Genomic DNA, 27,921 nt, shown 5'->3' with positions numbered 1-27,921 from the left:
ACCTCAGATTCTACATAGTCCTTCCCATTAATTTGACTCATGAGCTTCTCTTTTGCATCTCCCTCCTTCCCCACATCTTTATTCTCATTGGTTACAGCAAGGCTCAAACTCATTTTATTTCTGGTTAATCTGATTAGGTAAGAACCTGGGATCGTGATGTCAGTACATAAGCAGAAGGAAGTAATGCTTCCTGCAGGAAAGATGGCAGTTTTGACCTTCTAGAAGCAAGTCATGGTCTGACTGAAAGATTAAAATAGAGCAAGCCAAACTGCAGTAGTAACACCAACTCATTCTGCAAGAGCATCCTTCAAAGAGGGATTATGGCTCATGGACTGCAGGTAAGAAAGCATAAAGTCCTTGTGTTTGGTTATTTGCCTGAAGGGAGCTTTGGCTGGGGGGGGAAAGGTCAGCTTCAGCAAAAATAGCAGAACATTAGAAACACTGGCTAATGAAAGGCTTTGGTTCTTATATTTGCTCAGCAGAAAAGATGGCTTTCAGAGCAGAGGCGTCTGGATAGACTCACTTTTCTACAAAGGCATGACATTATTTGACTTTAGCATACCTATATTCACATTCTTTCATTCTGTGCTGATGGAACAATAGTTATTGATTTCTCTACTGTACAAAATTGCTCTACTTAGTTTTGTTGTTTTTTTCCACTTAAACTCAGAAACTTACATCAGTAATTGGACAGATGAGACTGAAACTAAATGAGACAACTAATTCTTCAAGTTATAAACTCATTATTTAAGAATTTAATGATTTTGTATGATAGTTGAGTAGATTGCTTTATTATTATGGGCTGTCACTGTATTATTCAGTATATGCCAAGGCAATATTCAACAATGCAAAGGCTTTAATGAGCCTGTAAGGCAGGTTGCCGTGGTGATGTGGTGCTCAAACGGATGCAATCCTTAAAGTTCTGGTTTTGAACTTTTCATTAGGCTTTAAAAAATGCTTCACACAGAGGCTATTGTTGTAGAAGATCTTGTTTGTACCCAAGATTCTCAATGAACAGAGTTGTTAAACCAAGTAACAGCTATAAAGCTGCACTGCTGGAGTAGCTTTAAGCAGTAATGACTGTGCACACCTATATGCCTCCAGATTACCTTTATTTCACAGTTACATCCACACAGACAAACTCATCCCTCACTTGAGTTGAAGCAGTTGTGCTGTCACTAATCAAGTGCAGCAGGAAGCTCAGCTTTGGCAAAAGGCTGATCTTTAACTTGCTGTGCAGAAGAAATGCTGTGCATTTATAAATGCAAAAGCAGACTGTAAAGCTGAAGTCCATTAAATACTGCAATCAGTATCACAATTAGGCAAAAGAAGCTGCTCAAATTGCAGGGGGCATTATCACTGCTTTTAAGCTGCCGTTAAGTAGAATGCAATAGACATGGGAATCTTGGAGACAAAATAAACCAAAACCCAACAACAAAACAAACAGCACCTTTTTATACTGGCGTCAGTGACTATCCTTAAAGGTGCTTTTTTTTGATACTTCAAATGATAATGATGTTTATGTGTACCAGTAGTCTCAAATAATCATTGTCTTTAACCAATGCTTCTATTTAAGTCAGAATCTCATACCCTGCCTGTGTATTCATCACTAGCAGCCTCCCAGAGGGAGAAATTCGAGCTGTACAGATGGGTTAATCGAACATCAAGCCATGAGCAGCTCTGCACTCACTAAGGCTGCTCTTGGTGCTGTGGCACAGCCCGACCCAGCCAATCCCGGTGTCACTGCCAGCGTCTCTCCACAGCCAATGAGGCAGGAACAAACCCGATCTAAAACCAATGCTGTACTTATGCTTTCACTTCACTGACTTCAGCCACGAAGAAAATAGTAACTAAACCAGGCAGAACAGAACTGCTGCCACCCACCCAGGGCTCAGCTGCGAGGTCATTCTGCATGGTCTTGGACCATTAGGGCCAATCAATTTTGAGTACTTGCAGAATATGCTTAGTCCAGCCAGGATCAGCTTCTATATCCATTGCCTTGTGCTACTACAATCTGTTTTCTGAAATTTCCTTTAACACCTGTCTCTAGTTTTATCTTTAAATGCAGGAAGCTATTTGTGGCCAATTTAAAATAAATGGCAGTAATTGGTTATTTCATTTTTGGCTGCCATGAGTTTTGCAAGTGATAACCTACTACTGTTTCATACAGTCCATTTTCTTTTCTTCCTAAGCACTTATCTCTCCTATGCCAAAGAAAAGGAGAATTAAAAACAATTCATCTGTCTAAAGAGTTTGCAGGTGTTAACTTGTGGTTAGCAATACTTTATGCTATTACTGCCGAATCCACAGCTCTGAGCTTTTAGCAAGATGCTTTACTGAGTTCTGTGGAAGGTAACTGGTATGTACATAACCTATTTTTCACCGTTGAAGCTTTGAGCCAGCTCTGAATTTTTCTTTCAGTTAATTCTGTATTTTTAACAACAGCAGGGCAGTATCAGGTGTGACAAAATCTCATGAATTTGAGGGTGTTTTCCTAATTTATTTCTAGAACTTATATATTAATCTTACTCACAATTCTTTCTACTTCCTTATATGTTGCCTTGCCTGGTTTTGTACCACCACTTAATAAATGAACAAAGCATCCATCAAGGTCTTGAAGGGAGGTAGAATCCAAAGACACCAATCTGTCTGGGGCCAGAAGAGAAACCCAAATGGAGATTATGGCTCTTCTAGACATGCAGACATCTCTGGGTGCAACAGCCTGAAACCAGCATGTTGAATAAAGAACTGTAACCCAAAATCCTGGAGGCAAAAGGGTTAAGGTCCAGATCTGTGGGATGTAGCCCTGGCCAGTCCCCAGCCATGATGAAGAACACTGCTCCAGGGCAAACAGCATAACTGCTTCCCACCTGTGGGCACCCTCTGCAGCTTCCCCTCCTCCCACTGCCATCCCAAAGCTTCTCCTTTGGGGTGAGCCATCTCCCTTGTCCTCTGAGACAGCTAATGGTTGGAATGTCAAAAGTTCAGCTGTGAATTCACTCTTAGGAGGCAGAGCTTTCTCTTTTACACAGTGGAAAATGATGATCAAGGTAGAGCAGCACCTCAAAGTCACATGCTGACCTGTAATCTCAATCTCCTTGACTTACATTTTAATTTTCACTTATCTACCACATGAGCAAGCTACTGAGCTCTGCAGAACAGCAAATGGAACAAGAGGGGGGGTTGTTATTGCTTTGGGTGGCTTTTTAAAGGAGTTGATGATGGCCAATAATTTATTTCATAATGACTGGGGCAAAGTACTTGTTTATCCATTCACAACTCCATTCACAACTCAGCCACCAGCTCCTGAGTTATCAGATTGTGAACAGTTCTAGCAGAAAGATCAAAAACTCTCAGAAATAGTTTTATTTTGACATATTATTGGGGTGGAGGAATTTTTTCTTCACACTATCAGAGACTGGAAGCTTTTCCTTGTACGGCTTTGTTGCTAGTTTTAGACTTACTTCCCTTTCCCTTGCAGATAAGAGATGAGGAAAGCGGCTACAACAAAAATCTGTTTTGCATTCCAAAGCATTATGAAGAAGATTTAGAAAGAGTCTTCATTCCTCATGGACTCATCCTGGACAGGTATGAGGGTAAACAGAAAAGATTAGGGACAGTGGTGCCAATTTTTGTCCCTCCAAATGAAAAGACTGAGGTCCTTGCCCTGTGCAGCCCATGAGAAACATGGAAACCCTGCAGCCTAACACTTCTGTCCTGAAGTCTAGTGCAAGAGGGAGTTTATGGAGAGGATTCCTCCACAAGCCCAGTTAAGCTTCCATGTTCCCTCAAGTATCTTTAAAACTACCTATCCCGCAATATTAAGGTTTATGGGTTAAATCAGCTTGTGCTGCGCAAATATGTAACTAACTTTCCTATGACTTGCTGTGGTCACAATTTGCTAGCTATAAAAACATAACAGCAAGATGAAAATTTTTACAATTTTTACTTGAACATTGCTTAATATATGGACAAACAACTAGATATACAGAACACTTTCCAGAATTCCTTCTATTTTTTTTTTTTTTTTTTCTCACAGGACAGAACATTTGGCTAGAGATATCATGCAGGACATGGGAAGTCATCACATTGTTGCACTATGTGTCCTTAAAGGAGGCTATAAATTCTTTGCTGATTTGCTGGACCATGTAAAAGCACTAAATCAAAATGGTGATAAATCTGTGCCTGTTACCGTGGATTTTGTCAGAATAAAAAGCTACTGTGTAAGCAACTTTCTTTTCTTTGGAAAATTGACTCTCTCCATAGACTGGCATTCTAAATACTGGTAGTTTGAGTTTATGTATATAAAAATTGAGTTGATGCATACATCCTGTTCAAATTACATACTAAAAAGGAACTGATTTACTGATCTTCCCCAAAGGGTGGATATTACACATTCACTGGAACAAACATATAGCAGAACACTCAACAGGACAAAGCCAGGGGCAGATCTCATACTCCCTCCTCTTGCAAAAAGCAAGAGCAGCACACCTTTCAAACAAATACAGGATAACACTTTTGGGCATGTTTATGTGACTTCCATCTCTTCTTTCTCCTTCTAGAATGATTCACCTGCAGAAAAAAATCAGTTTTGTTGGAGAGGAACTGTCTGCACTAAATGGGAAGGTATGAATTAGCATCTTCACCTTTTAAAGGGAAACAACTGGTCTTGTGTATTTTCCAGGAAATCCATCTTTATTAAGATTTTGATACTGCATACTTCCAGCCACTTAACACTGATTTAAAATGTTGGGCTTTGAAACAGTGAATAATTCCCACTGATCTCAGTGGAAACTTGAAGTGATCAGTAATGGCTGCTCCCAAAGATCCTATTCCCCATTTAATCTCAGAATGCCCAGAAGTGAACCATCCTAAACTGACTCATTCAGTGTGGCTCTAGAATACAAGTGCTTTACATAGAGCAATATCTACATCTGACATAGCTGCATTTATCACCACATTTTAAGCTTTCATAAATACTTACAGAAAGGCTCTTCGGAAAGCGCCAAAGTAAAGTCAGTAGTAAAAATGACAATCTCCTCTGAAAATCAGTGCAACTTCCTTGTAACTGAGGGTTTTAGTGTGCTTTTCTTGTCTGTATAATGTGCTGAAAATTGGCATTTAAGTATTTTCTTTTCTTTCCTTCTTTCCCTATGTAATCTCTTCCAGAATGTGTTAGTAGTAGAGGTAAGTAATGACTGAACGAGGGGTGGAATGACATGGATTTTTTTCTCCCTTCTTTTCAAATTAATACATATGACATATAAAATAATAATTAATTATGTTACTGGGCTGCCAGGTTGTCATGCTCTAATTTAATCCACTGACAGTCTGGTTTTCCTTTCAGACTTGAAGGATAATTTTTTTTTTTTTTATCTCTTTCAGGACATTATTGAGACTGGGAGAACAATGAAAGCACTGCTTTCAAAAATAAAAGACAAGAAACCAAGGATGGTAAAAGTTGTAAGGTACAAGGATATAGCCACTAACTAACATATTCAACTCATTTGAGTGAATAGTCAATGTATGCTGACAGGTGCTTGTTTGGCTTGAAGTTTGGGGGGGAGGAAGCAAATGCAGGAAGTAATCCTTATCTAGCTGCTGAAAAATTAAGTGTTTTTTAAACTGGGAAATTTACCTGTGCACTACCATCTTCAACGCTCAAATTAATAAAAAAAGGTTTTACGGTTCTTTCCGTGTAGTCCATAAAGTCTCATGGATTCTGTTTCTTACTTTATGTTTGAAGGAAATTAATCTCTTTCCATAGGTTTTCTAACACCACCTCCAGTTCTCTCAATACTAGAATGACAACACTCAGAATATTTCTTAATATACCGTAGAAGTTTCCAGAATCTAAGAGTCTGACAGCACTTGGAAGATGACTTCATGTAGCATTTTAGATCTGCTTTTAGTCGATCTCTAAAAGGAATTTTGTGGAATATCCCTGCTTCTGTCAAGTAACCGCAATGCTTTATAAAAACAGTTGAATTAAGCATCAGTTATTCAGACAGTCCTTCTAGTGACTGTCCAGGAGGTTCTCAATTTCTTCTGAAGTGCACAGGCAAACCAAGAATAGAAATGATTTTGCAGAAGAAATTGTCCTTTTCTCCCTCCCTCCCTCCCTCCCTCCCTCCCACCCCACTAAAATCATTACCAGCCACTTGGACATGCTTCCCCCTCTGTGCTATTCTAGTGTCCTGAGACATTGCTGCATGGAAGGGGAAAGATCAGAGACACAGGATTGAAGGGAACTGAATACAAAGTCGAGCCACTTGGACATAAAGAATGAACCTAGATCAGAGCCTTTGCTTCTCCCTCCACTATGAGGCTGAACACTACTTCTTTCTGTGCAATAATCTCACTGTTTTAATTTAAGTGCATGATTTTAGAATCTTAATGGGGAGACATGGCAGAATGGAAGTTTACAACTTCGAGCGAGACATATTTTAAAAACCAACCTTCTCTGCTCTGCCTTACAGCCTGCTCGTTAAAAGGACACGTCAGAGTCCAGGTTACAGACCAGACTGTAAGTATCATGTTTTTCTAGTATTTTTTTCCTGTATTTTCCAAAGCACAGTCTTGTAATTTCACTTCAGGCAGCACATCTGACAAATGGCACATAAGTTTCATGAAGGCCAAGAGAAATGGGGAGAAACTACATAACAGCTTGTGATCTAATGACTAGCTACACCATCCTGAGGCCTCATGACCACCTTCTTTATTTCCTGAGCGCAGATTTAGTTACTTGATATACAAATTTAACTATTCAGATAGCAAAAACAGAATTAAACCTTAATTGTGTTTTGCTCTGCTTTGACCCCAGAGGGCATTTGTTTTGACATTTGGCATTATTAAACTTGCCTTGTTTCCAAACTGAAAAGTCCTACTGAATCAAAGTTCATCTCCTTTCACTCAAGTAAAATCTCACTCCTTTTCTCCTCTCCCAGGACTAACTCATAACTAGGTTTTAAACAATTATTTTGTTAATAAAAATCATTCTCTTAACACCTTAATTATATTACTGATTGACGGGAATGGTTTAGATTCTACCATCTGTCATCAATTTGCAGCTCGGATTCTTAAGGAAGCACCCTGAAAGAGATGACGCCTATTTCTCTTAGCTCAAGTATGTGTTGAATACCAACTGTGCACTTAAAAGCTATTTACACCACTGAAGTATAAAAAGAACTGTATTTTCTTACAGATACAGGCTTTGAAATTCCAGATAAATTTGTGGTTGGATACGCTCTTGACTAGAATGAATACTTCAGAGATTTAAATGTAAGTACATGCACATTCCTCCACTGCCAGGTATCAGGTACCTACCTACCACAGGTACCCAGCAAGAATATTTGCTTCTACTCAGAGCTTCTCAACAATTAAAAAACCTTCAATTCCAGCTATAAACTTCCATTAAAAGAGCAAAACCATTTTTAAGGTGACGACTTGGTAATGCAATGTAGGTGCATAAGAAATGTTTGTGCTTCACCTTTTTATAATTCTACTCCACAAGTCTCATGGCTCAGCCATGCTGCAGGACATTCTGAACCCCCAGGATGGTGAGCAGCATACAATCTGCGGCCCAAACTGAAAAGAAAATAATTTGTAATTTGACTTTAATTGGATATTTGTCTGTCTTCGTTCAATCCTATGTTGCTCTTCTGTCACCAAGTCTTTAAAGTGGCTGTGCAGGGGCTCCGTGTGAAGGTTTTCCATATACTTACAGATAACATGTCTGTAAGATCTCTCTTCCCTTATTCTAGTACAGCTTCCTTAGGCTGCACAGAGTAGTAGACTTGGAAACATCACAAACGAATAGGATTGTCAAATGTACTTCCTTAATTCTGGTTAACTCGGAAAGTTTTTCACTTCTAAGTCTTCTTACTAAGACAAGCCAATTCTGCTGAAGACACAAACAATCTGTGCTATTGCTCAGCAGCATGAAGGCAAATGCAGTAATTTAACAAACCAAGTTCTTCAGGAAATATCAAGAACTTGGCTTTCTATATGGGTTTTTATATGATGCCTTGTGTAGGCTGACCTGGAACAGAGGCTGGACAGAGCTAAAGAATAAAGTAGGGACTTGCTAAAAGGCCTCAATGGATCCACCTCGGGCAGCACAAGAGCCCAGCCAGGGCTGCACCCAAGATAGACCCAAAACAGTCACAAAACGCACGACCGGTCACAAGGTCTCTCGCTTTGATCAGTTCTGGCCCATCTGCATATTGGAGTTAATTGTCCAATTCCAGCTTTAGCCCATGAAGTCCCACCCTTCTTGTTTTTCTCTCCTCAGTCCACGTTGTTTATGCTCTTGGCCTGGGATTTGGATCAGTTGCCCTTGGTCCCCAGCTAGAGAAGGAATTGTTTTGTCTGCCTGCTCTGTGCAGAGAGCTCACCATCCCCTAATATGAAGCCCAGACCCACACACTAAAGCAGCACAGAATCTGAAAAATGTAAAACCTAAAACCTAAGAAATCATATATATTACAAACTTGGAAAGAATATTGAAATATCAAGTTTACTGTAAGCGGGAAACTTGCAACAATTCTGGTTCTAGTGTGTTTTTATTACAGTGCTAGGAATACAACTGAAAATCAGTCTTGCATTTCATTTGAAGATGGATGTTGATAAATACTGTACATTTTTCTTTTAGCACATCTGTATTGTGAAAGAGAATGCCAAAGAAAAATACAGGATGTAATAACGTCAGTCTTCTGGAGCACTGATTCCTGGCTGCAGATTAGGTGATAAACCATGACACCAGGAAATGACTTCTGCTACTTGTGTGTCCCTAAGAAGAACGAGAAGCTAAATGTCAGCGCCCGGGAGCTGCAGCTGGCAGATTGCCATGGGGCGATGCGCTGAACAGGATCTGTTCAGAGCCGGGCTTTTCCCGATGTGGAGCAGCCTGGAGCTGGGGCCGAGGCTCCGGCGATATCGAGCGCTGCCGCCGGGGCCGTCCCGTTCCGGGCCCGGGAGCGAATTGCTGCCGCTGTGCCCGGGGACCGCGGGGGCACCAGGGCTGGAACAGGCAGACCGAGGGCGGCTCGAGGGGGCACCGAGGCGGGATGGAGCGGGGACCGAGGCCCGCCCGGCCGCAGCGTCCCGGCCCCGGCCCGGCCTCACAATCGGGTGCCGTGGCTGCCGGGTAACCGCGAGCCGCCGTCTGTGACGGCGCTGCGGCCTCAGCTGCCCAGAGCTCGCTCCCGGCTGGTTGTTCGCAGCCCCGGCGCGTTCAGGCGGCTGCACTCGGCGATTCGCCACGCGAATTGTTCGCGGAGCATTGGTCTCTGCGAGCGAGTCCAGTGGATTCGCGGAGAATTGGTCTTTGCGAGGACTCCTGAATTCCGGTGGAAGGTAAAGACTGACTCAAGCTGTACTTTCTGGTTTTGCCACGTCTGTGCTCTAAAAGAGAATGTCAAAGGGAAATACAGGATGGGATAATGCCAGTCTTCAGTTCAGTGGCATGTCCAGCTGAGTGGATGAACAAGATATAGTCTACTGATGGTGCTTTTTAATCAACGTTTCCTAAATATACTAGTCTATACTTTTTTTTTCCTATAATATTTACTTAAACGGTTTAAAGGTGAATGAGTTCTGTTCAAGTTTCAGTGCGTTTTTATGATCTGGTTATTAAAATTATTAAAGGAGATGCCCCTGAATTAAGGTGCAAAATGAGATCATATGTCAAAGTTGATAGTCTGGATTTTATGTAACAATAATTGTGAAGAGAGAGAGGAGAAAGAAAAGAAGAGGAAGAGAGAGAGAAAGAAATAGAAAAAGGAGTGGGGAGGGAGGGGGCTGGAAAGAGGGGAAGAAAGAGAGTGACAGAGACAGATTTAGTAGAAAACATCACCATTCCATGGATCCCACCCAACCCACGAAATCCTCTTCTGGTCTTCTCTGTGGTGAGGTCCCACAAAATGTAAGACTCCAGGGGATTAATGCAGATTTGGGCAAGGTGGGACTGCCCAGGTACCTCCCTGGGGTGGGGCAAGTTGGACTCTGTCTCTTGCTCCTTTTCAATAATATCAAATCTTGAGCACCAGTATATCCTTGGAGTCTGCCGTGAATTGGGTTCTGGATTTTCAGGTCTGTTGTGTTACGTGGCATGCCATGCAGTCATCTGGTGCAAGGCCTCAGGCATGGGTCTGGGGGCACTTTGGAGGTCTTTGATGGGTTATGACACCCCCTCAGCTGCCCCTCATGGGAATGTGCCCTGGATGTGGCCTTCTGGGGGTGGGGGGTTTTAGAGCTGAGCCAGTTTGTGTGAGGGAGGATGGGTGTCCACTGCATCTTACCAGAGCTTACGCTGCACACCCAAAATTTCCTTCTTCCCCTCTGTTGATGGGAGGTTTGTATGCAAACCTGGCTTCAGCAGACGAGTCTGTGGCTATGACTTGCCCAGCCTGAAGGCAGGCAGAGCTGATTTTCAGGACAGCTGCTGGGTTTGGCATTGTTGTGGATACATTTTTCTCCCTCAGCCTTGTTCACTTCTCCCCAGACCTGAACTACTAGGACAGTTGTGTCACCTTTATCTTGTCTCAAGTTCCCTTAGGCAGCTTAACTCACAGTCCCAAGTTCCAGTCAGGAGGCGTTTTCAGGGAAGGGTGGGCTTGGGTGGTCGCAGCTTCTTTATGCAGTTTTGTCACAATGGGCAAAAAGTCCTTTATCTCAATATTTAAGCCATTAGCCTTAATATTCCATAATAGTCTTTCACAAGTCCTGTGAGGAGCAGCTGAGAGAGCAGCGGTTGTTTAGCCTAAAGAAGAGGAGGTCCACTTGAGCTATTTTTAAGTAATATTTAAGCAACAGCTTTGTCTGTTCTAACTATTATTAATGTTCAGCTTTTTAGCTCCAGGTTTCAGAATGAGCCATCTTTGAATTGCACAGTGTAGCCATATAGTTCAAATAAAGTTAAACTAGAGGCCTAACAATACTAGCTACTTATGCCAAACAAGCACTTAGCTACTTTCAAATCATATAAAAATTTTAGCACCAATATATGCCTTGACTCTGCCATGAATTGGGTTGTGGATTTTCAGAGTTCCATTGTTGCTCCTTCCAGTTTTGCTGAGGCATTGTCGCTCATCTGCAACATCCTCCTTCCAAAATGGCTTCTGGATCCCCGAAAAAGACACCGAGCCCTCGTCTTCTGCTCAGGGAAAGACTGAAGCCTGAGACTGTGAGTAGCCACTGGGGCTGTGTTAAGGCTGGAAACTCCCCTCATGTCCCTCCTCTCCCCGCCCCTGTTGTCAGCAGCCTGTGAAGCTGCAGACCCCCTCCCCACCTCTTTGTGCCGTGCTCCTGGCCCTTGGTGGGGGCTGTCCTGGTGCAGTAGGGAACGCTGTGTGATGTTTCAGGGACAGTCCAGCATCCTGCCTGGCTGTGCCACCGGAGCCAAGTGAAACCAATGTGCAGCTGAAGCCCTGAGCATGTGCTTCTTTCCCTTTCCCTTTGCCACAGCAATTCCTTCTGTCAGGCTGGGCACTCACCTGTGCTGCTCTGACCAACCTGCCCTTGGGCACCCAGGCACGTGGGGGAGGGGGAAGCTCCAACTCTGCCCAAAGCCTTGAGAGACACGGCTGGTCCCAGCTGGAAGAGCTTCCCAGCCAGCTGTTCTCTCTCATCTCCTGTGTGGGCGCAGATCCAGCCCTGCAGGCAGCACTGGAGCCAGGGCCACAAAGGTCCCTTGGCCGTCTGGAGCTCACTTGACTGAAGATGCCCCACTGCTGAGGCTCTCTCCAGGAGATCCCTCTGTTTTCTTCTGTGGAGGGGCCTGTGAGCCCAGAGAGAGAAAACAAATGCTAATGAACAGAGAGAACGAAAACTTGGGCACATTCCTGTGCACCTCACTCTTGGTACAACTTTGCTTTCTTGCTTCTCTTGGATTCACCCAGCAGTGCTATCTCCTCGCTGTGAGCTTTGAGTGCTGTGCAGGGATGGAGTTAGGGGAGTTCTGAGAGCTCCTCCCCACTCTCTGAAAAGGTCACTGCCTCAATCCAATGAGGAAACAAATGCCCAAAGAGCAGAAATCCCCAAACATGTCACATCAAATCACAGAGAGACTAATGGGACACAGCCATGTGGTTGGAGTATGTGTATTGCACTCTGTATTATTAATTTATTGGTGCTAAGTATTTCAGCAGGTAACTTCCAGGGCTTCCAGAACTGTCCTAGTGCCTAGTGATCACAAATTATTCACCAGTGCTACTTGTTCAGGAAAAGCTTTTCTGAAGCTTTTCTGAACAAGCACATTTCTGATGCTCTTGCTGATTTGGTGTGGGGTTTTTTGTTTGTTTTTGTTTTTGTTTTTTTTTGTTTTTTATTTTTGTTTTTTTTTTTTTTGCCTTTCAGCTGATTCCCTCTAAGTTCCAGATTCTCAACATGAAGAAGGAGGATACTCCCCACGGCACTGTGGGGAGTATTCTGCCCAGAATTAGCCCATTTCTAGACATGAGCGAGACTCGCCCAAAGGTAGCCTTTTCCTGCTCTTTTCCTTTCTGTTTGATGTGAAGTTTGAGGAGGGTGTGTGCTTGTGACAGGCTTGCCTCCAGCAAAACACCTCAGTGTCCAGGTCCTGTTGTCATTGTAAACTGCTGGTAGTGGTGGACTGGGAGTCCTGATCTGCACTAAGCCAACACAAACAACCTCTGCTGAAGCTGCTGGGGTGTGCTGGAGTGTAGCTGCCATTGCTAAAAGAGTGGGGGGAAGGCTAGGGACACAAAGGCACAAAATTGCCATTTGCCATTCTCCTGCTGAAGTAGCCACCTCTTACTTTGGTGTGGTCACCATCAAATGCTCGGGGTCATAGGATTCCCTCCAGAGTGGCAGCGTTGGCCTTTGAAGGCCGAGGACCTGCAGTAATTACTGCAGATTGAACAAAACAAATTGCATTCATGCTCTGGGTTGGAACAATGTGTTGGACCCTGCCAGGCTGTTAGATTTTGCAGGCTGCCAGATGTAAAGGAGACTCGCCTCCCCTTCCCTCTCATCCTACTTCCTTTTGGTCAGGTCTTCAACCCTGTCCTTCTCCCAGCTCACAGCAACACCCAACAAACCAACCTGAACAAATCCAAACCACAAACAACACATAGAACCAACAAATTCCATTCTTTCACTTAATAACCTTTTGGCCTCAGCCAAATATCACCTCATCTTTCACACCTCTTCTGGTACTGTTCTTTTCTTACTGATGCCTAAGTTCTAGATCAAAAAAAAAAAAAAAAAAATATTTGCAGTTGTGTGGGCCTTTGTTTCCCTGTCTCAGAGTAAAGGACATCCCAAAATTGGTTCCCATAGAGTAAATTCTTGGGTTTTACTTACTCCATGAGTGCTCAGTCAGTGCCCCAGTGGGCACAGGGCTGTGCTTAAGGAAAGTGCTGCCTGGCACTCTGGAGAAGGAAACCCGGAGAAATACATGCCAGAAGAGCAGCTTGGCTCGAGCCTGCTCTGAGCTGATCAAGCAGCTCTTGCTCAGCTCAGAGCAGAGGTGGGTGAGCCACTGTTACCCCAGTGTGGGCTGGGCAGACGTGCTCACGCAGAGTCTGTACTTCACTGGGATCAGTGTAAGATTGTCCTTCATGAACCTTCCTCCCAGCAGCTGAACCTCTCCCTGCTCTCTCTCGCCTCTCCAGCTGCCACCAGTTGCCCTGAAACAGAGCTTGTTTCGGGTTTCCCCACCAGAGATGGTATTTCAGAACTTCGTCGCCCATGAGGTCTCTGAAATGGCACTGTCCTTCATGAATAAGGACAAGGTAAGTGCCGGCACCTGGAGCTTTAACTCTGTGCTGGAAGAGGAGAGTGCTGTTATTCCCAGAGTGTACAGCAAAGCAAGTTATCTGCTGCAGCACATGCAGAAGAAAATGTCTCAGCACCTTTGTTCTGCAAGATGGTGGAAATCTTCCTGTGCTGGGAATTCTCCCCTGATTTTGGCCATGCGTTGATGGTATCTATCCCAAAGGAGTTTCCTTCTCTTGAAAACTCTGGAGTGATAGGAATGTTGAGGGTTCTTACCTGCTCTCAAGCTTTGCCTTGACTGTATACCACATCCTGTGTCTCCTTGGTTAATCTTGGTTCCTGGTAGGAATCTCTGTCTCTCTCAGCCTGTTTGGCTCCCTTTGTGCAGCTCACAGTCAAAGCTCAGGGGCTGAGTCTTCTCCACTTTATGCTGGAATCACTTCTCATTAATGGCATTGGCACTGCAGGAAGTGTGCTCTGAAACAGCCCTGGAATCAGGCTGATGTAGCAGATGCAGTGGGAGGCCTTTAGGTGCCACTTCAGGCTCCTGCTAAACTTCATTCAGCTCTGCTCAGCTTTTCCAAAAGCAACATGGTGCTCTGCTTTCCCTTTGGAGAACCACAGCACATCCAAAGCCGTGTGCTCCTGGAGGTTTTCGCTTTCACTTGTGATTGTTTTGCAGTTTCCCAAGAGAGTTGAGAGGGGAAAAAGCTGAAAAATGTCACCAGTTGTGTTCCACTGTAAAGAGGAAAATGGAGACCATTTGAATTTCAGTCAGGGAAACATTTTCCCAGATGAGCCCTGTGCCAAGAGTGGGCTGGTGGGAAGAGACAGGAGGGAGCCAAAATCGCCTGGGTTAGACTTTTGGAGAGCATTTTGGTGCTCAGGGGTTGATATCTGTGTGCTAGAAAATGCATGTTTGCTGTGTCTGTATGTCCCAGAGGGCAGAACCTGGCCTGCTGGCTGCAGGTAGGAATGCCCAGCAGCCCAGCTTGCCTGCACAGGCAGCAAGAACCCCTGGAGAGCCAAGATTGGCTTTTAATACTGGAACCACACTGCCAGCCAGTGCTGGTCATGTTTCTCCAGGCAGAAAGTGCCTTTGAAGCCCACAGTCGATAGGCACAGCCTGTCTGTGTTTCCATCGCTTTTGGCAAGCTGATTGCTCTCATGGTTTTATGATTCTTCCTTGCTGCTTTACTGCCCATTTAAATTCTCTTTTGCCATCTCCTTGTTTTAGGGATTGTCTTGCTGTGTTCCTTCTTTTGCTTTTCAGGTTTGCTTTTATTCCCAGCAAGGCCACAGTGTTTGCTCTCCTCTCTTGCTGCTCTGCCTGCATGACTCTATCCCCAGAACGTCCCTACCCAAACCTGATCTGTTAAAAGGGAATTTCTTCCTTCCCCCAGGATAATGTGCTGTTTTGCCTTCAGGCAGCACATTCCCCCTCTGGAACACGACTACTGCATGGCTGTGTGCTGGCAGAAGCCAGCAGGTTTTTTGGCCTTGTTGAATATGCAGATGACTTGGTTCAGGTGCTCTGTCTCCGTCCTGCTGGTGCTGACCTGCTTGGCCCTTCCTTCCCACCACGCACTGCCCTACTGCCCCTGGCCAAAGTGCTGGGCCCAGACAGAGGGGATTCAAGTTCACCCTTGTGAATTATGTGCCTGTACCTCCACAGCTGAAGGTGCTTTGGAAAAGGGGTCAAGGACAGATGTCACCAGGGCACGGACAGCTCTCCTCTCGTCCTGTTTCTACAAGTGGCAAAATCATCGTTTCATGTCTTTCTTGCAGATTTCTGGGATGGTGAAGGTCTGCATGGAGAGCTCACCTTATTTCGAGCTGGCGTGCCCCAGTGATGTGTACCACATCGTGCCACCGGGCGCGTCTGCCCGTGTGCGCATCCGCTTTACCCCTGATGAGATCAAGGTGAGCCTGGAGGAGCCAAAACAGAATTACCTCCAAAGCCACTGTTTTCCCTGCACCCTGGGTACAGCCCATTCCATGCTGTGAGCTTGGCTCCAGGCTGTGGGCAGGCAGCCTGCCGCCACTCGTTGCTTGGCACGTGCTGTCAGGCACTGCACCTGGGCCTGACAGGCTCTGCTTCCCCTCCCTGCACATTCCTGAGCATTCCCAAGGGAAGATGCACAGGGAACAGTATGAAAATGACAGAGGGGTGCTGATAGATGTTCGGCCATCTCTAGGTACAGTGGAAGGGCTTTAATTATTATGGAACACACTAGAGGGGCAAAGAGGTCGGAGAGCTTTCCTCCTTCCTGACTGGCAACAGCTTCCCTGCCTCACCCTGGGCTGGAGCAAAGACAGTGCTTTTTCACACCCTCTGTTCTCCAGCCTTGCAGCTGTGCTGTCCCAGAGCACAACTGACCGTGATACAGCTGCAGGGCCAGGACAGAGGATGTGCTGTGCCCGTGAGCCCAGCCTGGCACAGGCACACTGGGCTCTAGGTGCCCTTAGTCAGCAGGAGGTTGGTGAGCTGCAGGGGACTTGGACACCTGCCTGAAAGAGCTTGTATAGGGCAGGTACAACCTGCAGGCAGAGCTGTGAGCCCAGAGCCTGTGGCAGTGACACTGCTGTGGCTCTGTCTTCATGCCTGTCACTGTGGTGGCTCTGTCAGCTGGCACCCATTCCGTGCCAAACCTGCTTTTGTGGGGAGGTTTGAACACCAGTGCTGGGGCCCTGGCAAGTCTGATCTCAGTGCTGTGATCCGGAGGCTTGTTGATACAGAAGGGTTTGGGACATGGCATGGAAGGGAGGAAGCCTTGCAGGAAAGCAGAGAGAGGCTCTTTCCAACAGCATCCTGCCACCTCTTAGCACTGTTCTTCTCCTGACTTGCCTGGAGAGGCAAAGTTAGAGGGGAGTTCTGAGCCAACTGATCTTTCTACACCAGGCCAGAGGTGCAGGATCTCTTTGGGTGCAGCTGTTTCCTCATCTTCCTTCTGCTTCTTAGAGTCAGTTTAACACTTTGTCCTATTCTCAGACAGTGGGTATATAGAAACCTAAAGAGGAATGTCCTGTGTTCCCTAGCTCCATGTTCCTTAGAAGGAACTTAGGAATTATTTTACATCATTAAAATTTAGAGTAAAAATTATGGTGGCCTAGGGCAGTTCTTTGTATGACTCAAGTGGCACAAGAGCTTAATGCCACTGAGATAGGTTTTGCAAAGTGCACTGGTGTCTTTAAAATGTGACGTGTTAGTAGAATTTAGTGTTCATTTTAGGGTGGAATAGGTAACCTGACACCTTGAAGGGTTATAGAAATGATTTTTCTTCTGCCACGGGGATGGCACTAAATGCCCTGTGCTGAGCTAGTTTCTTTTCCTGCAGGATTATTCCCACGAGCTCGTCTGCATGACTGCAAAGGAAAGGATAGTTGTGCCAATTCGGGCCATTGGTGCCAAAGCTATCCTGGAATTCCCTGACCACCTGGACTTCCTGAAGTGTCCAGTCAAGTACAGCACCCAGAAGACTCTGCTGGTTCGCAACACTGGTAACCTGGAAGCTCATTACCAGCTGAGCACCCAGAGGTGAGGCAGCTCATCTCTTTTTGTGCAGAGGATATCACCCTTGGGTGATAACAGAGTTGGGAAAGAGCAGCAAAAGGAACCAGAGCATCGCCGCTGCTGCCCTGCAGCCCTGGCTGGAAGTGAGCAGGATGGATGGCATCTGCTCTTGCTTTCAGTGTTCTTAGCAGGATGCAGCCTTTGAGCTTTCTCTGTCCCAGATTTCCTGGAGGGTGCTGGAACATGTTAGTAGCTGGCTTGCACCCTCCTGAGCACAAGCAGCTTCTGAAATGCTTACTCAGCACTGTCAGCCAAATAGAGCCATTCTCTGGGAGGCCATGGGCACGTGGCTTTCCAGTGGTCCCCTGAGCTGTGCTGCAGGCAGCCGGTGCACTTCCTGTTACTTAAAGCTGACCTGATTTCCCTTGTCAGCTGAGGGCATCAGTCACCTCTTCTGTTCCATGATGAACCTTTGAAAGCCAGTTTAAAATTTCAAACAGATGATTTAAATCTCTGAATAAGGTTGTGCCCCCTTTCATTGAGATTTCTTTCTAAATACTCTGAAGTTGCTGTGTTTCTGCCGTCTTTTCATTTTGGTTTGTGTTAAATGTTTGCCAAAAGATCATGAATTCTTCTTTGGGAACTTTCCTGCAGGTCGAGCTCCTCTAATGCCTGTCAATATGCCACATGCCCATAGGTACATGCACAGGTGTATAGGAAAGAGGAGATGTTTAAGGAATATGTGAAGAGCAGTTGGGCTGATTTAGGAAAGTACAGAATAACTTCTGCTGGAGGGGACCTCTGGAAATCATCTGAGCAGACACACTGCTCAAAGCAAGACCAGTGTCTGGGGATTGCAAGGTGCCATTGGGAGATCTGGACCTGTCTTGAGATGCCATACAAGAAAACATACAAATGGACCTAGTTAAAAAGTAGAAGAAAACAACCTATTAAAACCCCCTCCATACCTTATCTTTTCTGCCTGTTGGGTGCAGTAGTGATTCACTGAAAGGGCACATCTAACAGGATGAGAAGTGTCTTAAGGAACAGCTCACAATTTACAGATAAAAGGCCAAAATTTAGCCTGCCAGCCCCATCTCTTGGCAGTGGTTTTCATTTGGTTATTACAGTATGAGGGATGTCTCCTTCACAGCTCTTCTATCTGTGGGCTCAGGGAACAGCTTAGTGATGTTGGCTGAAATTCAGAGGAGTTAAGTTTAGCTGTAGAGCTTGTGTCCTTGGGTCTTGGGGAGCCAGGTCTGTGTGAGAGATGACTGCTACAGCAGTAACATAGGAGTCTGCTGGGTACAACCCAGGGATGTAGAAGATGCAGGGGCTGATTTGCACTCAGTTTTTCAGTCCTGAAACTGAGTCCTGGACTTGGCTGGATCTTCTTCTCCTGATAATTTGAAAATAAGAAGATACCTTCTTTCTCAGACAACCCCTGAAGTCACCCCCAGGAATGTTATTCCCATCCTGCCATCTGAGGGCAGGAGCATGTAACATGGGGCAGCAGTGGGAATGGAATGGAATGGAATGGAATGGAATGGAATGGAATGGAATGGAATGGAGTGCTGAAGTGTGGCCAGGGATTCCCTTAACTGGCAGTTTCTCTGTCCTGGTGAAATCCCTGGCAAAAGAATAAGAAAAAATCCTGTGCCTTGCCCACACCAGGCACTGATTGCCCCAAGCCCCAGCAGAGACCTGCAGCAGTCCTGGCATCACTCCCGGGGCAGATGCAGGAGCACGTACACTAATCTGGCTCTGGGGCTGGTGGGGCCTTGTCTTTCCTCCCCTCCCTCCAAAGTCTCATGTCCAGCACATAAACATTGCTGGCCCAAGGCTTCTCCATCAGCCAGTAGTGATGTTCCCACTAGTGGTAATGGGAACAGGCCAGGCCCATCCTTGCAGCAATAGATCCTTAATGAGCAGAACCTGAAGCAACTGACATGAATCAAGTTCAGCTTGCCAGATGTTCTCTTTATTTTTGTGTGTGATGCATTCATCACCAAACTCCCCAGAACACACTTCTAAGTGACAGATTGGCCACCAGCAAAGCACCGAGGCCAGGAACTTTTGTTTCCTCAGTGGGGCTGTAGAAGAGCACAAAGCCCAGCAGCTGCTGGGCAGAAGCACATTTCCCTGAGCTGTCCCTGAGCATCAAAGCACAGAGTCTTGCGTTTGTCAGGCAAGAGCTCTTTACCTGGTGACCAATCCTAATTGCTCCTGTTAAATCCAAAGTGCACCAACACGTTTGCATCATTATTTCCAACACATTACACAGAGTTTCTCTGCTGGGCCAATCAAACAGATACCAGCCTGGGTGACGACCCACAGTCCCAGGCTGCATGGCTGGTAAATAGAAAGCTCCTGTTCTGTTTCCTTGATGTGCTTCTGCTAATGGTGCTTCATTTAGCTGGGACCAGATCCTTCAGATTGTAAATGGCATCCTCCTTTGGGTTTCCATGTCACTGTGTTGCTCTAATCTGCATTTGCACTCTTTCAGAGTTTTGACTGCTCCTTTTCTTAGAGCAGCTTTCACTGAAATGCTGGTAAAATGTGCCCTTTTAGGCTAAATCAGGACATTTTCAAGGTAAAATAAACCAAAGAACCACACTGCAAATTCAACAGTAGCTATTCTTTGGTCTTCAAGGAGAAGTTCCTTCTCCCTGTCTGATTCCAGGCTGTAATCTCACAGGACAGGTAGTGCCCTAACATTTGCATCTCTTGCAATGAGGTTTATAGGCAGCAGGAAAAGAGAAATTCCTGAGGCAGTGAGTGTCAAGTTGTGCATGCAGACAGCTCTGAACCCTCTCCGTGCTTTTCACAAACCATTCTCTGATGGGATTGCTGGCAGTCGGACCCTTGAGTCTCATTGCAGAGGGCTGGATGCAGAGTATGGGGGAGATGAGGTCCTTTTACCCACAGGATCCTCTGAGGGCTGGATCTGCTCAGAAGTGGGTCAGTGGCTGTTTCTGATCCTGCCTGTTCTGTCTGTCTCCTGCTGACTGGTTGGTTTGCTCCCTGCTTGCCCAAGTGAGCTGAAGTGAGCTGCACTGCAGAAGGAATCTCATGCCCAGGTGTCCCCCCGAGTCCTGATCCCTCTCTCTGTGTTGCAGTCCTTTCTTCGTGGTTCCAGCCACGGGAACTCTGGGCGCTGGTGACAGCATGCAGGTGACAGTGGGATTTCACCCGCTGACGAATGGTGACCATTTCGGGTCCCTGGTAGCGTGCTGCAACACAGGTGAGTGCTGGGCCCTGCACAGGGCACAGGACAGTTCTGCCCCATCACTCCCTGTTGTCCCATCCCCCTTGTGCTTCCATCAGCCACTGAGCTGAGCAAAGAGTCCCCCTTGCTTTGTTCCAGGTGAAGAAAGGATCCACACAAAGCTCCATGGAGAAGCTGTAGATCTCAACCTTGGGTTGAGCACAAGTTCCGTGGAGGTTGAGAAGACTTTCATCACCATGTCAAACCACACAACCGTGTTCATCGAAAACAGGAGTAACATCACAGCCCACTTCCAGTGGAAGACTTTTCTTGATGAGGAAGACGAGAATGAAGTGAAGAGGAGGTTGGTTTGAAAGATGCATTTCAGTGAGAGACATGGCCCAAGACTGAAACTAACGTATGGCCTCAGGGGGCTGTTGGTGCTTTTGAATGGTTTAGGCCAAGTAAACCATCCCTGGCACGAGGGTGTGTGTCCCTGGGCTTCAGGAGCTCAGCACTTAGCATTCCAGTTCCATTTATACTCCAACCATGGCATTTTGGGAAGGAAAGGTTGATTGCAATGACTGGATTTCCTCAAGTTCTAATTGAGCTTTTGCCTCTCTAATCATCTTCCTACATGACCTGGCAACATCCTTAAACATTTCCTGAGTTGCCAGCCCCTCTTTCCAAAGGTGATGCACCCTCTTTTTTTCCCTTAGTTCCTTCAAAACCTCCTTGCCCATCCAGGCTGGTTGTCTCCTCCTGTCCTGCTGTCAGTGAAGCTTTTGAGATCTCAGAGCAGAGAGGACTTTTTAATGAGATTGTGCAGGATCCTTTCCCTCTCATGACATTTACTACCATGCACTGGGATGGGATCATGCAAAGGTCTCTACAGGAGTTTGCTGTTCCCTCCTGCACAACAAAGTCCCTTCCCCTCTCAGAGCCTCTGTTTTCATGCATATTGCATATAAAACCTTGAATGTCGCTGAAGGGCGGCAGTGCCTGAATTCATCCATTTCCTTTGGAAGTGCTCTGGGATGCTCATGTGAAAGGCAGAGTAGGGAACAGGGCAGGTCCAAAATGGCAGAAACAAAGAGTGATGCTGGTAACACGTAGCTGCAACCCAGCTTCCTCTCCCCTTCCCAGGGGGTGCTCCATGATCTTTATCTGCCTCCCCCGAGCAACTCAGTGGTAGGAAAAGCCAGCTGAGGTGGCTGGTGGATTCTCCCTCAGTTTTGGCAGAGGCTTTGAGCCAGGAGGTTCTCTTGAGGGCTGCTGGCTTTGGAAATGTCTCCTGAGCTTGCAAGTGTGAAGTAAAACTACCTGCTGTGCCAGTGAACAGCAAGTTATCCTCTGATCCATGTGGGACCCCCATGGCTTGGGGTCAGCCCTTGCTGGGGAGCTGCTGCTGCTCCTTCCCAAGTGCTTTGCTCTCCTGCACTCACACTTCTCTCTGCAAATATGTGGCTTATTAAACGATCTGCTGGCCTTGTGTCTCCCTGTGGCTGCAGGCAGTGTAATTCGCTGCGCGTGCCAAGTGAGGTGTGGGTGGAAACTTCCATGGAGGAGGAAAAAATACGGAAGGTGAAGGGCTTTTGTAAAGATCGCATTGGCATCCTGAAGAGCGTGGTCGAGGAGGAGGTGGCAAAGGTGCAACAAGACCCCATGCTGTTCTCCGATGAAGTTTTTTTCATTGAGCCATTGGTAAGTGATAGCTGAGAACCTCATTTTCCTCCTCCTCCTCCTCCTCTTCCTCCTCCCACCCACCCTATCCCCGCCCCCCTTGCCCCCAGATGCGGTCACTCGGCAGATCCTCAGCTGGCTGGATGTGCTGAGAGGGAGGACATGGAGTTTCTGGTGTGGCTGCAGAGCTCCCTGCTGAAAGCATTTCTGCCCTGCAGGCTCAAGGCAGGGCTGGGAGCCTGACAAAGCCGAGCTCTGCTGCCAGGGCTCGAGCTCAAGGGCGCTCCGTGCGTGTCCTTGCAGTGTCCACAGGGAGCAGTTATTGTAGGCAGGGGCTCCCCCGACACGTGGTGCCTGGGGTTCAGCAGAGGGTGTTGGAGCTCTGCCAGTTCACATACTGACCTGAAGCTTGCAATGGTTCGCTGGGAAAAGGAGGCCAAATTCAGCCCGAGGTTAATCACAGAAATGCCAATCCCCTCCTGTAACCACGCCTTGCACTATTTCTGAGTGTCCCTCCCAGTGTCATCTGAGAGCCTGGACACAAGGCTGGAAGGTTTAAATGGGCCTTATGAGTTCTCTTGCACACAGGGACAGAAAACCTTTTCCTTTTCTGTTTGTGCAAGCAAACTGCCACATCCTCCCACCCTGATTCTGAGTACTGGCATTGTGAGAGATTATGAATGCCTGGTGTCTGCACAGTGCAAAATCCCTTCTCATCTTGGAGTAAACCCCAGAATAATCCCAACCTCTGCATTCTTTCAAAACAGGTTAACTAATATTTGTATTTCAAGGAAGGGGATCATGTTCCCTCCTTGGCTACTCCTATGGCCCATCTCAGGCCAAGAGCCACCAGTGCACAGTGGCAGTTGCATCCCACTGTAGCTGACAGCAGCAGGATGTGACCAAGAGCTTGTGTCAGAGCAGTAGGAATATTGTGGAGAGTGGGAGCTGATCAGCTGAGCACTGAGAGCTTCCAGCGGTGTGCTGAGCTGGGTTTGGAGTGCTTCCTTGGGCTCCTTGAGTTGTTCACTCATCACTGATGCTCTAAATAAAGGCTTACAGGACTGTGGTTGAAAACAAGAAATATGCAGTTTGAAGAGAAATGTTTTGCTGTCCCTTTCTGTTTTAGGAGGGAGAAATTGGGCCGCATTGTTCGGCCGAAATCAAGGTGACCTTCAAACCCCTAGAGGCACTGAAGTACCAAAGTATGGCTTACTGCAATATCTCAGGTACAGCTCCTTTCCCCTGCTTCTCTCACCCTCAGTGCAGCCATGGTGCAAGCCTGAGCCCACTGGGCTCCCCTGTAACTGCTGGGAAGAGTCCCTGGTCAGCAGGGCAGTGCTGGCACACCCCACTGGCCCTGCAGCTTCCAGGGAGTCTCCCGTGCAAGGCCAGGGCTCAGAATCCTGTGTCTGGGTTACTGATCCCAAAACCACCCAGGCAGTGCAGGGAGAGATTTTCATGCCATGGCTTTGCCAGCATTTCCTCAAAGGCCAAAGAGCTACAGAGCAGAAGAGCTTTAGTGAGCAAGCACTAAGCCCCTCTAGAGACCACTGACCTCCAGGATGGGTCCATTTGACATGGCTCCATCATCAGGTGGTAGGAGCTGAGTTAGAAATGGGCTCCCTGACCCTGGATCACCTCCCACTGCCCAGACACCACCAGACCAGAGGTGCCTGAGCCCCACTGAGCCCAGGGTGTTTGCAGAAGGAGCACCCTTGGCCAGCAGCTGCTTCTGTCCCTGTGTGGGAATTGTCACCTTGCAGCTCAGTCTGTGGAAATGAAACACAATGCTGAGTGCCAGAAGTTGAGGACTTTGGCAACAAAGTCGTGTGCTGCTGGGCCAGGTAGTTTGGCGATTGCCAAACTCTTTATGAGCTTTGTGCCTTCACTGAATGGATTTCAGAGCTCCTCTAAGTGCATGGGAAGGAAACCACATAATCATAGTATGTTAAGGATGGAAGGGACCTTAAAGCTCGTCTAGTCCCAAGGCCCCTGCCATGGGCAGGGACACCTCCCACTAGACCTGGTGGCTTCAAGCCCCATCCAGCCTGGCTTTGAACACTTGCAGGGCTGGAACCTCCACAACTTCCATGGAGAACCTGCTCCAGTGTCTCACCACCCTCACAGTAAAATAATTCTTCTTAATATCTAACCTAAATTTCCTTTCTTTCAATTTCTACCCATTACTCCTTGGCCCGTCACTGGAGGACATCTGAGATGTTTTAAACTCAGCAAACTGGTGGCTCAAATTGGAAACCAGCCCCAGGAATGGGTTAGGAATTGCAAGTCAGCCCCAAGGGATATGTCCTGAGGGAAGAGAAGGGTCCTTATCTTCTCCTGCAGCATCAGGAGCTGGTTGCATCCAGCTCAGAGTCAGGGACTAGCACGGAGGCAGCCTGGAAAATGCAGTGTAACAGAGGGAATTATTGTACTGAAATGGACATCTCTCCCCAGGCCGTGAGAGCAGGATGACCCTTCGCCTCAAAGGGGAAGGCCAAGGACCTTTGCTTGAATTCAGCTGTCCTTCACTGAATCTTGGGAAAATTCTTGTTGACACCCTCCACGTCTATGAGGTGAGCAGCAGGGCTTGGGATGGATCCTGATGGCTCCTGAGGCAGCAGCAAGCCTGGTGGAGCTGTGGAATTCCTGGCAACCTGGGCAGTTGTGAGCAGGGAATATTTGATGTACTGGTCAAATCTAGGGGGGTCAGAAAGGTGTGTCTGTTGTTCATGAAGCCCCACTCCCTGCTTTTGGGCAGCCTTCCTTAGGGATCAGCTGGGAGGCTTCCTGCAAAACAACCCCTTGGCATATGAAACCTTTGTACTGGGCTGTTCAGAAGCAGCTGGAACACACTGGCTGCATTTAAGCTTCAGTCCACTGCAAACAGCTTCCAGTCAAGTGTCTCCTGCTTATTCCTGGAAGTCACAGGAAAGTCATCCAGCCTCCTGGCTGAGTGCTGGCCCTTGCAAAGAGCTTGGGAGTTCTTTCTCTTGCTGACCAGTCCCTCACCACACTTCAGCCTTGGTGCATTTCTGGCTCTAGAAAGTGAAACGTGTTCCTGGGAATAAAGCAAAGGATTTTTCTACCTCTTTGCCTCCCCCACAATAGTGTCAAGTTTGCAAAAAAAAAAAAAACAAAACCAAAAAAAAAAACCCAAAAAAAACCAAAACCATGAGAAAGCAACTGAAAGAGGTAGAAAATGAAGCACTACATCATGCCAGACACTTTCAAAAGCTTAACTGTGGAAGGGAAAGACACGCTTATTTTTCTTACCCAAAGATGGTGCTGTCTATACATTGAGATGCTGATGCCTCATTATCAATGTATTGTTTTCATGGTATGAGAAAAGGTGAATGAGTAGATGGTACTGTTGGAGCTCTGCTAACTGGGGCAGCAGCAGCTCTGTGGTGATTCACTACGCAGCTGCAATCACCCCACGTTGCTCTCAGGGCCAGGTCTGAATGAGCTTGGTGATGCTGACCAGAGGTGGACTGCTCTGTGTCCGTGGGATAATGTCGGAGCCTTCCCCGGATTGGGGTGACTCCGGCTGGTGGTGAAGTCTCTCCTCCAACCCGTGCCTTCAAAGAAAGACTCAGCAGTCTTCAGTCGTCCGGTCTCAAGGCAGTTTATTGCATGTTATCTCAAGGCACACAGACTCCCTGACATTGTCCCTGACTCTGTCTGTCCCCGTCTCTGGCTGTCTCCTCTCTCCCCTCCCCGAGGGGCTGGTGCCATCTTTTATATCACATATTACGTATTAGGTGTTTATAGTTTTTCCCCAATGCCTACTACCTATGTTGAACAGTGACTTTCTACTCTAAACCAATCTGTGAGTGCCAACATCACCAAGAACATGGAGAATAGGAAGAAGAAAGAAGGAGGACAGGGCACGCCCAAATCCCTCCATCTTAGAACCTCTGACCCCCATGTACAAACCTCAGACCCCCCTGTACAAGGCCTAAAACCCCCCTGTACAGCACTAAAAAATCCTACCTTTCACCTTGTGACTACTTCTATTATAATATCTAAACTTTTGTGATTTCTTGTTCTTCCTGCAAGGTTGGTAAATTGTTCCATGGGTCAGGCTCAAGACCACAGGGGTCCCTGGCCGCCTGCCAGGGTCTCAGAGGCCTCTGCCCTGGGCCCAGAACATCCAAGAGTGTCTGAGGGACACCTTGGGTTCCGACATCTCCCCCTCCTGTTTGCACCAAGAAGACTTGTCTTGCCACTTTGTCCATGACCCGCCGAGTGCATAGAAAAATGCACGGTAGAACAAGCAGGAGAACTAGAAACCCTGTAAGAATATAAAATACTATCTTCAAAAGCTCCCTCCACAATGGTGAGAGATTAAAAAGGTTGGTGAAATCATCCCACCATGATCCTGTGACCTTTTGCAATTTGTTGATGCTATTTTGCATTTGTTTTATGTTTTCATGGATAGATTTCGAATGATCAGACAAGTTCATGCAGCACATTCCCTCAAATTCTTCACACCCATGTCCGTGTGATAGCAGCAAATAATCAATTGCCGCCCTATTCTGAAGCGTTGCTTGTCTCGCACTGTCGAGATCTGTTAACATGTCGCTCAGTGCAGAAGAAATGGCACGAGTGTGTTTGCTCAACCAACATGCTATGTGGTCCAATTGTGTCAAGGCCACCCCCGATGCTGCTTGGGGTGAGAAAATTGCTACTGCAATTCTCCGAGCCTTGTTCCAGGTATAAACCTCATCATCACAATTTGGGCCATATTGTTCAATGGATCTTATTCTCCTGTGTGATTGTTCTCTCAAAATTTTCAAATTGGGTGTTATCAATGAGAGTTCTCCAATGCTGCATGGACCGCCCCTGATTTTTGCAGGGATAGCAGGCCAAATTCTGTCCCCACAAATCAAGAAAATTCCTTTTGGTAAAACGGTTGGATTCTGGAGGGATAGTCTGCTCGTCATCTTGGTGTAATTGCACCAGGATGATGCATTTCTGTAAAAGGGCTGGTTTGGAGTGACATCTATCGTGTGGTTATCTGTCTCTGTCACTCCTGATGGATTGAATATGATGCAAAATTTCATTCTTGTTGACCCAAAGATGTCCAATTCCTGGGGTTCGAAATGAGCCACAGGAAGGAACTGTGTCCAAACACGCCATCCTTCCACAGGATCCGAAAAAGATTTCAGAACCTTTGGAGGGATGTTCTTTGGGATCGGCCATTCCTTCACCGGTACACCTACCAAACATGTCGAGAATGGTTTCCCTGGCCTTGAATGTGTCAGACAAATGCTGTCCAGACCCGCTGCCTTTGCCAAAGTTTCCCACACATTTCCCTTTGGCTGTCTCATGGGAAAATGTGCCCTATTGCTCATGGCAACAGGCAAGAGAATGAAGCACATGAGCACTATCTGTCTGAACCCCATGCCCATGTCCTCACTCTCTGCGAGAAACCTTGCAATGCAGCAACACCCGAATGACACTCGAGTCCCAAGAAAAACCCCAAGTCTCTGAGTTGTCAATCGTTGTCTGATGAGATGTTTGCAGCGCTGTTGTCCGCCTTCGTTTGCGTGCCCGCGTCTTTGGTTCTTGGATCTGCGTCCGCTTGCGTCTGCACCCGGTAAGGTTTCACGTGCCTTGCTGACACCCACTTCAGCCCTCGCCCTGTGGAGACACAAGCGAAACCCTTGCCCCAAGTGATTAATGTGAATGGGCCTTCGATTTGTCCTGTCTCTGGGTTTCGGATCAGAACTAAAGGATTTTCCCTTAGCTTTGCTTGCGTGTTGTTCGT

At 46.7% G+C, this 27,921-nt stretch overlaps 2 pseudogenes; both read left to right on the top strand.

Moving 5' to 3' along the window:
- Positions 1 to 27,921, top strand: part of LOC128812977 (hydrocephalus-inducing protein-like) — a 122,989-nt pseudogene that overhangs the window by 23,187 nt on the left and 71,881 nt on the right.
- LOC128812580 (hypoxanthine-guanine phosphoribosyltransferase-like) lies at positions 321 to 8,701 on the top strand (annotated as a pseudogene).

This window comes from Vidua macroura, chromosome 11 (assembly GCF_024509145.1).
Source record: "Vidua macroura isolate BioBank_ID:100142 chromosome 11, ASM2450914v1, whole genome shotgun sequence".
NCBI classification, from domain to species: Eukaryota; Metazoa; Chordata; class Aves; order Passeriformes; family Viduidae; genus Vidua; species Vidua macroura.
This window is presented reverse-complemented; position numbering and strand designations above follow the sequence as displayed.